Raw genomic sequence first — 14,982 nt, 5'->3', positions numbered from 1 at the left:
TTGTGCACCCGTCAGCTACGCGCAGATTAAATAAAAATTAATAAAAATGAAATGTCACAAAATGTCATTCTTCTTTTACAAACGAGAAATGGATTCTGTATTCTCGATTGCCGCAAGAAGCGCGTAATCCACCAAGATATCGCTTCTTCCATTGCGAGAATCAGCTTAACGTTTTATCCGCGCGGCATCTCTCATTAGTGGTCATGGGGCTTATCGTTGTAAATGCTATAAATCTGATCGCGTTTACATGGTGCATCCTGCAACGAGTTAACGTTGTTTCGAGCATCGTTTATAACTCGCTTCCCTTTCATGGTGCAGAACGATTCAGCTAAAGTGTGCTTTACTGCCTGCGTTAAACCACCAGTGCCGAGAGAAACAACTACTTTTACTGTCGTAATCTCTAGGCTATCTCGCTAATTCCTAGCGTCCGTGCGAGTACAATGCGCAAATAAAGGCAGTAAATCATCCTATTTGTAAATATCGTACTTTTCTCTTCATCCAACTTTAAGCGCACATCCTCGAAATGCTTGAATAACTTGCTTGCTCATATAAAAAAAACAAAATAATATTAACCACGCTCGGTTTATATTTATTTTGTCACCAAATCATGAATTTTATTCGCTGTAATTTTTCCAGACGATAAATCACCGCTGGCGCAGATAAAAATTCGTGACGCGATTAATTTACTCGCGCAACTCGCTGGCTTTAAAAGCGTTTGATACGAGGACTCGAACGTCATCAAATATCGGATTTAACCGATGCGTGTCGACGTTATTGACTTTGAAGCTAAAATTTCACATGGCCGCTGCCGGCTGTTATTTAAAAGTGCATGCCATCGCCCTCGATGGTTGTCGACTAAACATAATTAAAATTTGTTTCAGATTGAATAGAGACGAGTGGAGCAGTTAACTTCGAGGACTTCGAAATAGATATGTGCGTCGAAGATCAACCGGACGTTGTTCGCCAATGACGCAGGGTGAGTAATCCGGCACCGCATTAATATCTTCCCTTCTCGGATTGCTTTTATGATGCACCAAACGTGATGATATCGAGCAGACATTGATTAATATGCTGCGTGCTGATTCCTCCGACAAAGCTTCGCCCGAGACCAAATATCCTCCCCGACACTGACCGTGAATAATAATAATGTGCTAATCGCTTTACTGTGTAATCGCAAAAGAGTATTTCGCCCTCAAATTTTGCTATCATCGTCACACATACACTTACGTGCGTCTGCGTTTTGCGGGAGCTACTACTACTACTACGCACGGCATACGTTTTCTTCTGTTCCATCCGACTCCCTGCCTTTTTCATACGATCGATCGCATTAATTTCCGAGGAAAACCGAGGAAAAGGGACTCATGAAGACATGGCAAAGCAAAAGGGAACACACATCCGGCGCTCAATCGATGTGCATTACCGTGCGATCAGTTTGCACGGCCATAAATGGCTGGGCGCGTACACCGGCGGATATGGTTTCTCAAACCATTAAGTGAAAGGCCCTCCTCGGGGCCATCCCTTCTCGATCCCGATCTCCCTTTTTCTCATTAAGCCCGATTAAAGCTGATACGGCTTTTAACGGCCGCGCGATACGGTGCTTCCCGTTTTGTTCTCGGCCGCGCACGAAATGTGAAAAATAACCCCATTAACTTGCTCTCCTCTCTTCCGCGAAACGTCACAAAGTCTCAGATCCTTTGTGTCGTCGTTAAACGAGGTAACGGGTTGAACCGCCTCGTTAGGCGGTATTCTCGGCGACTTGAAAGACATTGTTGAAAAAGAGACCGCGATGGTGCAGCGCACCCATGGAATTTTCAAAGCTCCTTACATGTCGCATGCTGGGAGAGTCTTATAAGATTTTATATGGAAACAATACAAAGTATTTTGCAAATTCTATTTCAAAAAATTTCTATTCTATAATTCTATTCTATATTTTGCAAATTTTATTCTAAACACAATAAATTCGCCAAAAGCACAGCATCCTTGGTATCTTTTTCTATCGAATATCAAAGTAATAATATAATATTTTATTTGTTTCGAATTCCACGCATTTGATGTATGTTCTTAACGAGCTTTATTTAAACTTTTGACTAAATTGATGTTGTGTTGTTTGTTACTCGCGACGTTTTTTGCGATGCTGTGTGGATAACTAATTGGCCGAAATAATGCTTGTGAGCGGCGTTATATACCTATGTCTCGCGCAGGGCTGTTTGGGACTCGCCTTGGCGAATTTCCACCTCGTGTGGAAATCGACAGGCCGAGTGATTTATCGATTGAATTTTAATTTCCGAGCTTGCATAACTTTTATCTGCGCCGCAACGTAACGAACGTACGAGCGGATCAGACGACATGGAAAGGAAGAACGCGAGCATTATCACGCGATCGTAGCGTTTGTTACGGTGCGATGCGCCAATTCGTTCACGAAATTTTCGGGTAAAACTGACCTCTACATTGTTACTCTACGCAGCAGATTGTAGCATCATGCTAACAGCTTTGTTGCAAAAAGCATCGTTACGCTAAATATTTTATTCTCTAAAGCGACGAATAAAATTGTCACGTAAATTCGAAATGTTTCACAGATGGTATACTGAAATCGCGCACGATAACGATTTGTATGAGGCAGCTTTTCGGGTATTCGCCAGTTTTCATTGTTGAGAAAGGTATGTGTTGTCGCGATTTTTTCTGCTGCATTTTTCGTATGCCTTTCGCGCATACAAACCTATGATCTCTTTTTTTTCATTCCATTCCCGATATCGTCCGAACAAAAGCGATATTTTTCTCTTTCCCCGCAGCATCATGACGAGACACAAAGAGTGCGTGGCAGTTCTGGAATTTCGTTTTCAATTTGGAAACGTCAACAGCCAAATTGAACGTAAAACTACGCGATTGATTCATTCTTTGTCTACTGATTTTATCAAAAACACAGTTCACTTGCTTTATTCATGTGCTTTTATTAAATTACATACGTCGAAATAAGCGGGACCACAATGTTCCTGATTTACATGTAATCTAAAATCGCCGCAAATGGGATAATTCCGCCGTTTCTCCGTGCAATTTGGTATTTGCGTCCATCACAATTTATTGATTACACGTCAGTCCGGGATTCGACGATCATTTGTCGAGTTAGTAGTGTCACTCAAATTCCGATGCCTTTCGTTTGCACAGCTTGATGCGCTTCTGCGATCACGACAGACGGCATAAGATATTAACCGAGGGGATTCGCATCCACCGGCGTGATCTCTGCCGATGCACCCTCAATCTCTGTCAACGTGGATGGCTTTTGCATCCGCGCGGATCTCGCCGATTTCTCGCCTGTTCGCCGCCATCGCAAATTATAGAGAGCGACGCGACCATATTTTCTTCCGTACATATCTCGCACTGATAACAAGGGACGCCTGCCGCCCTTGCGGTCGAGTTTCGTTCCATAAAGGACCAACCTCGACGCACAATTTCGTTTTGCGCACACGACGTACACGCGTATATGTCACGCATGAGATCTCGCATGAGCACAACCGGAATTGTTCCGCATTCTCTGCGTTCGCTCAGACAATCGCGCGAAGAAGGAGAATACGCGTCGCGAGAGCGACTGGAAAAGATTTCTTCTTCCGACTTCATTCTTCCGCGCCTTCGGGCTCCCGCACCTTTTCGAGTTGAATCATCATGCTGGAAAATTCTCCGCCTCCGTTCGTTCGTTCCTTCTATTCATCCCATCACGCGCGGTGGGTTCTTTTTACCAAACGCGATCGCGGTCTTTCCGGCCGCGTCGTGGGATCAATTTCCGAGCGCAACTTGCGTCTAGACTGGTTTGAGACCGACGAAATTGAATTCCTATGGGCGTGAAGTTCGTTGCATCCGGCGAAGATTGCTTATGACGCGATCGATTTTTATGTAATTTATTGCGTTTTCAATCTTCATTAATCATTAGTACGAGCGAGAGACAGAGCCGCCCGAGTCAGACGTTCTTTCGAAGGGACTTCTTCGCTTCCCTCATTTTCCGCCGTAGCTTGTTACTGCGGCTCCATAGTTTTTGCTGGCGCCCTTCTTGCCACTTCGTGACATTCTTTGCTGTCCGCGGCAGTCATTCCCGCGGAAGTATACTTGAAGGCACCACCATTCAGACGCGCTGGCTACCGACAGCATAGTTTTAGACAAAGGTGGATTGCAAATCCCCGCGTTTCTAGGTCGATAATTGCGTGCCCGCAAAAAGAAAGTTTACAATTGCAGGGTGCTAATTTAATATCCACTAAGCTGGAAAATGACGAAGAGCTAATTAATGAATTTAACGAGCAAGTTTTGTTTTCGCGCGATTTATTTCCACGGAAACAAAGTCTGTATAAAACGACGTGCAGAACTGTGGACCGAAGGTCGAGTTAAAACTCTCGTAACAATGTTGAAAAAAATCCGAGGAGAAGAGAACTCCTCATTGTAGGAGAATACTCTTTATTTCCGTCTCTCTCTCGGCACGGTAGATTCGCGCAACAACTGCCAGCGCTAAACGCAACCGCTTTATTAAAGTAAGTTATGAAGTTTATGAATGCCGCGTCCGCGGTATTGACTCCCGAAGAAATACGACTTTGATATACCTCCAGCGAGAAGATAAACCAGCAAGTTGTAAATAATGAGAATTCCATTCAACGGAGTTTACCGCTCGTCTCCTCGGTATTTCTCTTTTTGCGTAAAGTGTAGCGCGAATGCTCGTAATCTAGCAAAGCCCGCGTATATTCCGCCAGGTAATTCGAAGTTCAAACTATTTCTCCAGTTTTTCTCTTACCCCCAGGGGTACCACTTGAAGCTCGACTTTCTTTCTCTCTTTCTCCCTCACCTCTCTTCCCTTTTTTTTCACTTTCGCGCGTTTGCATTTTTCACGACGCGAGCGAATTCAGTGTTGAATTCCTTGCTCGAAATCTCGTCGGCAGCTTTATACTCGCTCGTGGAAACCATGGAAAGGGTAATGCATTTCCGTGCGTAGTAGAAATGTTCCCCGATTGCACAAAGCAGATTGCATAATCAAGTCGAGATTTAGTTATAAATAAGTAAAAAAGGATTTCACCTCACCTGGGTGCAAGGCGCACTAGAATTGCTAGAATTGCTTCGAGCGATTTTCTATACCGTAATTCGTTAAGAGGGAATTATTCCCGAGCGGTTAACGTAATTGCAATTATCGTATCTTGGCACCGCAGATCGATGTTCAAAGTTTATTAACTTGTATTGTAGTTGCAACGTAGCGAGCTCGGCGCTGCATAAATATTAATGATCGAAAACAAAAAGTAGAAACTTTGGCCCACTATCCTTTGCATTGCGTTACTCTGTATACATATACACACGCGACGAACGACGGCAGAGTTGGACTAAAATAACTACCGCTGGAGAAACTTTTACCCGGCATTACAACGAGGCGCGTACATACTCGGGGATAGCGTTGACATGTATTTTTTTCCAAAATTATGCAGTTGGAATAGCTCGCTAGTAGAAAAAAATATCCGTTTATAAAATGAGATATAACAGCTGAAATCTTTCTCTCCTCTCTCTCTCTCTCTCTCTCTCTCTCTTTTTCTCTCTTCCTCTCTCTCACACGCCGTCAGAGCATAAACCTTTGCGCGCTTCCACTTGTAAAGAAAAAAAATACGCTTGTGTCGGATGTGCGAGACAGAAACGCTGAAGATTTGCTAGCGTGCAGTTGAAAAGAACCGTCATTCTCTCCGTGTAATATCGTAATATCGTTTCGTTGCGCGTGACGCTCCTTCAGCAGTGAAGCAGGTCGTGGTCCACGCGATGCAGATTCCGCGGAATCGATCGGACATGCTCTCGTGCAGTTTAAGAGTTGGAAATCACTTGCTTTCCGGGGGCTTGCACGCGCGCAAAGGCGTCCCGCCGCGTGGAACGGTGCATTATCGCGCGGCAACCGGTAATAAGCTGGCACTGGAACGTGAATTCAATATAACCCCCCGCGGCTTGCGTACAACACTCGGAACCCTCGTGCCGTGAGGCGCCGTTGCACCCGCACAATGCGCAAGTTGCGCGTACACAAGGCGCCGCACTGTGAAGCCGCATCGAACCGTGTCAAAGCGACGATGTTTCGTGCAATCTAAAGCGCGAGTTCTCGCGGTCTCTCGCGCAGCAACCGCTCGCTTCACCTTGCACCAGATCCCGCGCTTCCTTGCTCGCTGGTAGCGCAGCATTCTGAGCGTGCCAGCGTCGCGTGAAGTCCTCTCGAACTAACTACTATCGCGTTTATATACTCACAAACGCACACACACACACACACACTAGTCAGATCTGTTTAACCCTAAACTTAGATGCATTCTGTGTAATTGCGTTGCAGCAAACGCGAGACTTGAACGGCGAAGATTGCTAATTAGACGGATAGCTGAAGTCCTTTATCGCAACGAATAATGAGGAAAAAGGTGGTAAAAATATTGTATTTGTCCAGGTACGACGTTTTCCTGCACGACGTTTCTGGCATCACGAATTTCGCTTTCACGCCGAGCTTTCACGTCCGAAACGGAAAATTGATCCGTTGGTTCCGCGCGGCAATGCAAACAGCTCCCCGCGGTATCAGGTGTAGACTGCCAGTTCTCAATCACAAGCGCGAATAAATTATTTCGCTCGTGGGAATCGCAGGTGCGACGGAATGGCCAAGCAAATCATGAATTTCGTCAAGAGTGCCGAAGGATTCCTCTGCCTTTTCTATCATTTGAAGGGATTTCTGGAGCAATTAAGCATCCAGCCTCCGCACTAGCCGTCAACCCGTGGGAGTCTCCGGTCACCCGTCTGTTTTCGCAATCGGTAACCAGAATCGTTCTCCCGATTCCACCTCGATCTGGAGCGGAGACGAGGTGCGCTCTCACAGGGTTGTCGAGCTTTCTTATTGGATGTCAGCCACGTCGTAAAAGGGCGCTCGAGCGCAGCGAAAGTGAGAGAGAGAAAGAAAAGGGCCCGGGTAAGGGACGAAATGGCGGCTTAAGTATATTGGACCCTCGAACGATAAGTTTCTCGATTTCTTCTGTCGGGTACTTCCATGACTTCTTCTTCTTCGTTCTCCCCCGCCGCTCTTCTTTCCGATACTACCTCTTTTCATTCATCTGAACAAAAGGCGTCGCAAAGAGGAAGAGGAAGGAAGGAAGGAAGGAAGGAAGGAAGGAAGTAAGTAAGTTCGCCGTATTTATCCTTGTAAACCAAACCCCTTTGTTTAGCGTACCGTGAAGTCGACGCGCTTGTCCGCAAACTTTAAATGCCCTTTCATCGTGTCTTCCTTCCGGCGAGACAAATTGCTGCTTACGGTTTCCTACTTTTTTCCCTCCCCCTTCATCTTCTCCCTCCGGACGCGATTAAATCTTTGCACCATTGTAGTCCTCCCGGCTGACGTGGAGTACTCGGCGAAAGCTGCCGGGAAGGAAAGCTTGCTCTACCGTTATCCTGCAAATTCAAATCTCGGAAGTGCCCCTTGAAGAATATCGATGTTCTCGCCGGGAGTTTCTTTTATTCTCCCGAGACATCTTAATCGCGTTTGGTTAAATCAGCAGAAATTCCCTCGGGCGTTGTAATCTCATATGATTTAATTAACGAAGAAAAGCTCTTCGGGACAGTGCGGATTATTGTTACAGAGAAATGTTTATTTTCAGCTCACTCTATTTCTCTCTTGTTTGCCCAGCGAATTTAAAATTCTCATGTTGCTATAAAAAACCATTTGACCATTATTCCGTCGCCTTTTTCGCGTTTTTTCACTTGTTCAAACGAGATTGCGTATTGAACAGCGCGATGCCTATCGCGAAATAAATTTAAAAGCCCTACAGTTACCACGTCTCTTCTAAATATTTACACGTTCAACCGATGCGTATCGGGTACCGACGGATTCTGTAAATAAAATAATTGCGTGTATTAATCCGGAATTTCAACTGCAGTTAATTAAGCTAGTACCTGCGAATGACGTTTACGTATTTATCGTAGACACACAAAACGTGAACGAATAAAATCCATGGAAATATACGTTTTATATTTTCAGATTTAGATTTTCAGAGTTTTTTCATTTCCGTATTGTTTTCCGCACCAAAAAGCTTCGCTTGTAGAACGAATTATCACAAATGGATATAAAGTATCTCCCTGGTAAACGTGCAGCGGACAATGGAGTGTATCAGGTTTCATTAGTGCTAGGCATACGGTTTTCAATTTGAGATTCTCCATCAGCTAGAGGAAGCTTGTAAGATGAGAGAGGTGGCAGGCAGAATCGAATCAAAGCAATGTTGACACATCGTTCGATGTCAAACCGGCACGATGAAGTCAATTGTACCGCACAAAGTACAGCATCGATCTCACGGAGGGGCCTATTCTATCCAGGGAACCTTGCTGCGGCCAGTGTTGTTTGCTCGGTAAACATTTTTGCAGTCGCCGAGTTGTTGGCGCATCTCATTAACGGGAAACGCTCCGCTAAATACTGCGCGAATAACAAGACAAATCGAAAGATTCCCCGAGTACGCCGTGATATTAGCTTCTCGTATCGGCTCACTGATTCGCTGGCATTTAATAAAAGTAAACGTAATTAACATTGTTTATGTTTTTCAATTAAATTAATATTTGTTAATATTCATAAATAGCAATTTAATAAACTAAATATTTGTTAACATCATGCTTGACTCAATTAATTGAGTACGTAATCGAGAGACATACATAATATATACAGGGTGTCCCGGGTTTTAACCGACAAACTGTGGGAGCATATTCTACTAGTGGAAATAAGAAAAAATTCTTATATCGAGTTTGCTTAGAAATGCTTCATTACAAAGTTATAAACCAATATTGAAAAGAAATATGAGATAAGTAACAACGGAACATAGTGTAGAATTTGGAAGGTCGAAGATGTTTATGTTATGTGCCCATTTGCAATTACGTAATTTGGGTTCATTTCGACCTATGAATGAATATGATGATGTTCGTTCAGCTCTAAGACACCGACGACGCTCGGAAAGAATCTTAAATCTTTTTGATAATACTCCTACACAAAGTGTTCGACGTGCTTCAGCTCAACTGCAGATATCACGAAACACTATTTGGAGAACATTGCGTGCTGATGACAGATTCGCATATCATTACACACCTGTACAAGAATGACTTCCAATCGATTATCAGAAACGAGTCGAATTTTGTAACTGGTATGTGAATGCAGTAGAAAGGGACAATCTTTTCTCATCAATGATATTATGGACAGATGAAGCGACCTTTACAAGACGAGGCATATTCAATTCTCATAATAGCCATGTATGGGCTCATAATAATCCACATACTACCAGACAAAGAAACTTTCAACACGAATTTCGATGTAATGTTTGGATGGGTATGCTTCATGACCGGCTTATTGGTCCGTTCTTTTTACCTGACCGATTGAACGGAGAATCTTTTCGAAGATTCCTATCAAACGATTTACCAATTTTGATGGAAAATGTGCCACTGCAGTTTCGCCAAAACAGCTGGATACAGTTAGACGGTTGTCCAGCGCACTATGCTAGACAAGTTAGAAACTGGTTAGATGAACATTATGCTCATAGGTGGATTGGTCGAGGAGGACCGGTTTTCTGGCCTCCAAGATCGCCCGATTTAACGCCTCTTGATTTTTATTTATGGGGAACTTTAAAAAATAAAGTTTACAGTACAGAAGTAATCTCGCTTGAAGATTTAAAGCAACGAATTACTAATTCAGTTACTGAGATGCAACAAAATTTTCAGGAATGTCGTACTGTAACAAATTCTGTACTACGTCGGTGTCTAGCTTGTATCGATGTGCAAGGACAACATTTTGAAATGCGTCACTAAATCATTGCGTAGATAATTTTTATTTTTGTGAAAAAATCCGTTGTTACTTATCTCATATTTCTTTTCAATATTGGTTTATAACTTTGTAATAAAGCATTTCTAAGCAAACTCGATATAAGAATTTTTTCTTATTTCCACTAGTAGAATATGCTCCCGCAGTTTGCCGGTTAAAACCCGGGACACCCTGTATAATATATATTATGCATATCTCTCGATATATATAATGTAATTGTTAATAGATTTTATTATATAAGTACAACGATAATTTAATTGTAATTCTCTATATTATAATTATGGGAGCAAAAGAGAACAAGTAGAAATCTGCTTTTACCATTTGCCCGAGTTCGCAAACTTTTTATCGATACTCCAGCTCCTCAGCTTTCGTTTATTAATCACACGAACGAAAGGCGGCTTTTCCGACTCCCTCGGAATCAGATTATTTTTTTCGTCTCGCGCTTCATATGCGTGAGCACGAATGCGCTTAAGAACGCGCGGAGCTCAGCGACATCGCCGGAGGAAATAAACGAGAAAATGGCCGGAAAGGGGAAGTCGGGAAAGGCCTCTTTCGCGCGTTGAATGCGTCGTATATCCACCTGCGCGGCGATACTCTTCTATGGTATTCTCATGAATACGTTGGTTTAAGAGCTTCGCAGCCAGCCTTAGGGGGCGGCATCTCGTTTGCAACCCGCGGGATTATTTTCTTAGCGTTTATTCCAGTCGGCCGTGAGGGTTTGCCTGCGTCTTTATCTCCTCGTTTCCGCGAGAGTGGGTCAAACTTGAGACATCTCTCTTGATTTTCTTCGTCTCTCCAGTTCCGGTAACTGCGGGAGTTTGCATGCGCTTCGCATCTCGTAGATAGCTTGATGGATTCAACGATTCAAGGCGAATGCGAAACGGAGTCCGACAACGTTCGTTCTTCAAGCTGAACGCTTTAATTATCGCATTTTAGCATTTTAATGCCTTCGCTCGCGTGGCTAACTTTGTGACTTGATCTCGACCTCGTGTTAAGATGGTATATTCAACGATATAAAGGGAGATCGAAACTAATGGTTTTAATTTATCTCAATCGCAGACGCGCGTGCACACCTTTTTGTTTAAAACGCCAAGCAAAATAATTCAAATGTATATGCATGAGTCAATTTACAGGCTTTTTCTTTCCTTGCCGGAGAAATCTCGTCAGTTTTACATTTGGAATTAATATCAACAATTTGAAAATACAATCTGAAAGTTTTATTAAATATGTATGACGTGTAATATTTTGCATTTATGAGTCGTCATAATTTAGTGCTCGCGATCCGATTTATCTTTTATGCTAAATACGTCGCGTTGTATAATATGCGAATAAAACCGGAATTATATGCGACATGTTTCCGGTATGTTCCGATATTCACAGAAAAAAATTGCGCAAATAAGAATGACATGTATTTATTTCACAAAATATTTCTATGCACTATAATGGTAGAAGTATTTGCTATTGTAGCGAATAAAATTTAATCAGAGTTAGTCGTCTCTTTCCATCGCGCACGGCGTACTTTGAAAAATTTGTTCTAAAATTAGAGCTGCCAGAGCTTTTTCAACAGTAATTTTTGACAGTAGTTTTAAGAATACATGTACATACATCGCGAATAGTATTTTTATTTTAATTGCATTTTTTTTAATATTGCTAATTAGGACACCGTTTGTTATTTTCGTTTAACAACGCGCGTACCGACAAATGTATGACTTTTAGAGTCCGCACCATTGAATGCACATGGATCGCGCGTTAATTTTATACAGCTTGATTTATGTCCGCGGAAATTTTGCTCGATATGGTGCATCGTCGTCGTCGCCGTCGTCGCCGTCGTCGTCATCGTCGCCGTCGTCGTCATCGTCAAGCGATTTTCTTTCTTTTTTGTCCGTACATGGTCCGAGCTCATCTGTCACAGCCAGCATGAGGCGCGCGTCGTTCTTCTCGCTTTCGCGAGTAGAACAAATTGTACCTGACAGCAGGACACGACCGGTGAATAATGGCTTTTTGGAGGGGTGGTTAGCCCTGTTTGTATGTCGAGAGTCACTGCCGGATCACTCTTTTGTTTTCACCGCTGACTGCGTCGACACGCCCCTCGAATACGCATCTCCACGTCTATGCTCATTATAATCGTGGTATTGTACACGCGAGCTCGAAATAAAACCACAAAAAATTACGCGGGAGGGTGATTCCATGTTATTGTGTGAGTGGCTACTACATCCGACATACTGAAATTACTGAAATTCATATGGAGAACAATTATCTTCCATGTTCTTTCACTGAATTTTAACTTCTTTGAACAAACGATGAAAAAATTAATAGAGAATAAAAATGAAAATTCATATATTTTATACATGTACGAAATGTGTATAAAGATTATCGAAAAATCTGAAATACAGATATCACGAATCTGCGTGCGACAGAGACCTGAGATAACTAAATTGAGGAAAAAATTGAAATATGCATGTCCTTTTATGAAATCGCGCTTGTGGTCGACAGTAATTAGAAGGGGATTAAGCGCTAAAAACTTTCTTTAGCAAGTCGCGTTTGTGGATAGGTAAAGTGCTAAAAATTCTTTTCACTCAGTCTGACTGATGTCTTTCTATCTGCGCGATTTTTGTGACGCTTTAAAGGCTTCTTTTGCAGAAGCATGGACAAAGATTGATGGAAAGGCACGCTCTCGAGTTTGCCGACTGACGGATTCTCTAGGCTTTTATATACGCGCAACTCTATCTCTCAATTCGGGAGACGCCCGCAAAGAAGCTATCAGCACGTATATCATATATGGACATGTGCATTAGCATTTTAGGAAAATGATGTAAAAAAAATACTACAAAATGCTATAGATTTCCTCACTTTTCACATAAATTTGTTCTTAAATATATAACTTCATTTACGTACACGTCTCCAATATCAAAATGTAATTGCGTTCTTCATTATTACTGTAATACGCTTCTGAAATTATTCAGATATAATTTACACCAAGCGGAATAAAGGATTTCTCAAAATCAATTAAAGTGCCGTGACTGAAAATAAACGACTTTCGTACCTACTTAAAAGTTTTATCGGCGAGATTAAGAGGAGATAAGCAGATCGCACGAATGAGAGGAAAAAAGTCGCGATAAAGTTCTCGACACCTTCTCGCCAGCATTCACTCTGAGGGGCTCGCTCACCGGAAACGGAACTTTCATTGGAAAATTCAATAAGATGCTTCGGAGAAAAAGCCCTAAAGGCTCTTAATTATGTAGGCATTAATACACGATTAAAGTTCTCTTCGTTAAGTCTATCCTCGCTGTCGTAATTTCGGCATTTAGAGAGAATATCTCTCCGCAAATAAGAGAGCGATAAGACGATGGAGAGAGAGTGGAGTGGAAAGATAGCCGGAAATGGTCGACGGCCCGTTCTTGTCTTGAGCCGTCAGAGGGACATTATTATTATCCGATACTGTTGCAATGCTACCATAAGATTTCTCTCCCGTCTAACAGCGGGTTTCGTGCTCTTATATAATTCGCCCCCAAGTTTCATGATAATTCATTCTATCCAGTTTCCCTCTTTGCGCGGATACAAAGACTCTTTTACGCGCAGGGCGAGCGAGCGGGCGGTGGCGTGGAAATTCGCGTTTCAAAGGAGACGCTGCTTCATCTCTACCTTACAAAAAGAGATACTTTCGTAGAGAAATTAGCGTTCGTAATAAGATGAACGAACGTCGGTATTGGAGTCGTAATAGCACTTAAATTTTTCAATTGCGAATGCTACTCAAACAGAATTCAGTATCCGTCACGCTTTTTCTTCATCTAACACCCGATGGGTTACGATTCAGCGGGACTCCTGGGATACGTCGTGTCGTATATCATATTCAAGCAAAGCTAGGGGGAAACAGGTAATTAATTTCAATCATTTCGTGGAGGCGCGCAGCGGGATGCTCGGGCGATAAATCCTCGCCGTTTCCGACGAAGGGAATCCGCGATGCGATAATCGTTCCGAGGGCTAAATGTCGTGCATCGATCGATGCGAGGTACTTGTAAGCTCACGCTTATCTTCGATTTCGATGTATAGTTTATGTATAGTGACGAAGATCTTCAACCGAATATCAATTAATTTGGATCTATCTGCAGTTCGATCTATTTTTCCATTCTTCATAGTATTCCGCATCGAGATTTAATAACGTCCGTTCATTTCAACAGACGATTTATCACGGAAATCTTCGCGATCTATCATATCTATCGATCGGCTGTTTAATTAATATCCACCTATCACGATCCGTCTTCCGTTTCCCGCGAAGATTAATAACATTCGGACAAAATTTAATAACGTATAGTCCTCATTGCCGCGACGATTGGTAACTATAACTATAACTTATTGCAAAGATCTATCTGTCATGTCTTGGATCGAATATTCAGTTAACGTCTAGTCTTCACGGTCCACCGTATTTTCCGGCGCGAGATCCATAATGTCGCGACGAAATTTCCATTTCCGAGAGCAACCACACGCTGGCAGTGATAAAATGAGTTCGCTCACCCGATCCTCCTTGAGAGGAATAGAGAGAGAAAGGAAGAAATGCAGGAAAAAAAGCAAATCAAAAAAACCGCGTCAACCATCCGCACTACCTCCCGTTTCTCCCCTTTTTCTGGCGTTCAAGAACCACGGTAAAAAACGGTCTTCCAAGGGAAACCATGAGGTTTCATGCCACGTTCTGCGGACAGAGGACCTCGTTTTAGTCAGATTGGATGGTTTCTACTCGCGCGCTCCGCGCCACCCTTTCTGACTCTTACGTCACTTATTTCTTTTCCCTCCTCCGTTTTCAACCCTTCCCCGCCGGAAAACGATAGAAACGCGTGCTCGGAATTCGACAGCGATGGTAAGAACGCGATCGTGCCATGACCGGATGAGATTTCCCGGTAGATAGTCGACATTGTGATTTGCTGAGAGAAGGATGAAGAGAATCTTTTAGGAGTCCTGAATCACGAGATTGTTTTGTCTCAGGGAATTCGGTACAATGCAAGGGATTTTTGCCGATTTTGTGAGTGCATTCGAAGCTATATTCGTACTTTGAAAAATTTGTTCTAAAATTAGAGCTGCCAGAGCTTTTTCAACAGTAATTTTTGACAGTAGTTTTAAGAATACATGTACATACATCGCGAATAGTATTTTTATTTTAATTGCATTTTTTTTTA

The 14,982-nt window shown here is 42.7% G+C and overlaps 1 long non-coding RNA gene across 1 annotated transcript; it reads left to right on the top strand.

Annotated features, from left to right (window-relative positions):
* The first annotated feature begins 386 nt into the window (after positions 1-386).
* LOC113561797 lies at positions 387-6,837 on the top strand. Its single transcript, XR_003406445.1, has 3 exons — positions 387-976; positions 4,285-4,287; positions 6,824-6,837. It is a non-coding gene; the product is annotated as an uncharacterized LOC113561797 (long non-coding RNA).
* Positions 6,838-14,982: the final 8,145 nt, after the last annotated feature.

This window comes from Ooceraea biroi, chromosome 4 (genome assembly GCF_003672135.1).
Source record: "Ooceraea biroi isolate clonal line C1 chromosome 4, Obir_v5.4, whole genome shotgun sequence".
Taxonomy (NCBI): Eukaryota; Metazoa; Arthropoda; class Insecta; order Hymenoptera; family Formicidae; genus Ooceraea; species Ooceraea biroi.
The sequence above is the reverse complement of the archived record's forward strand: the minus strand, read 5'-3'. Positions and strand labels throughout refer to the sequence as shown.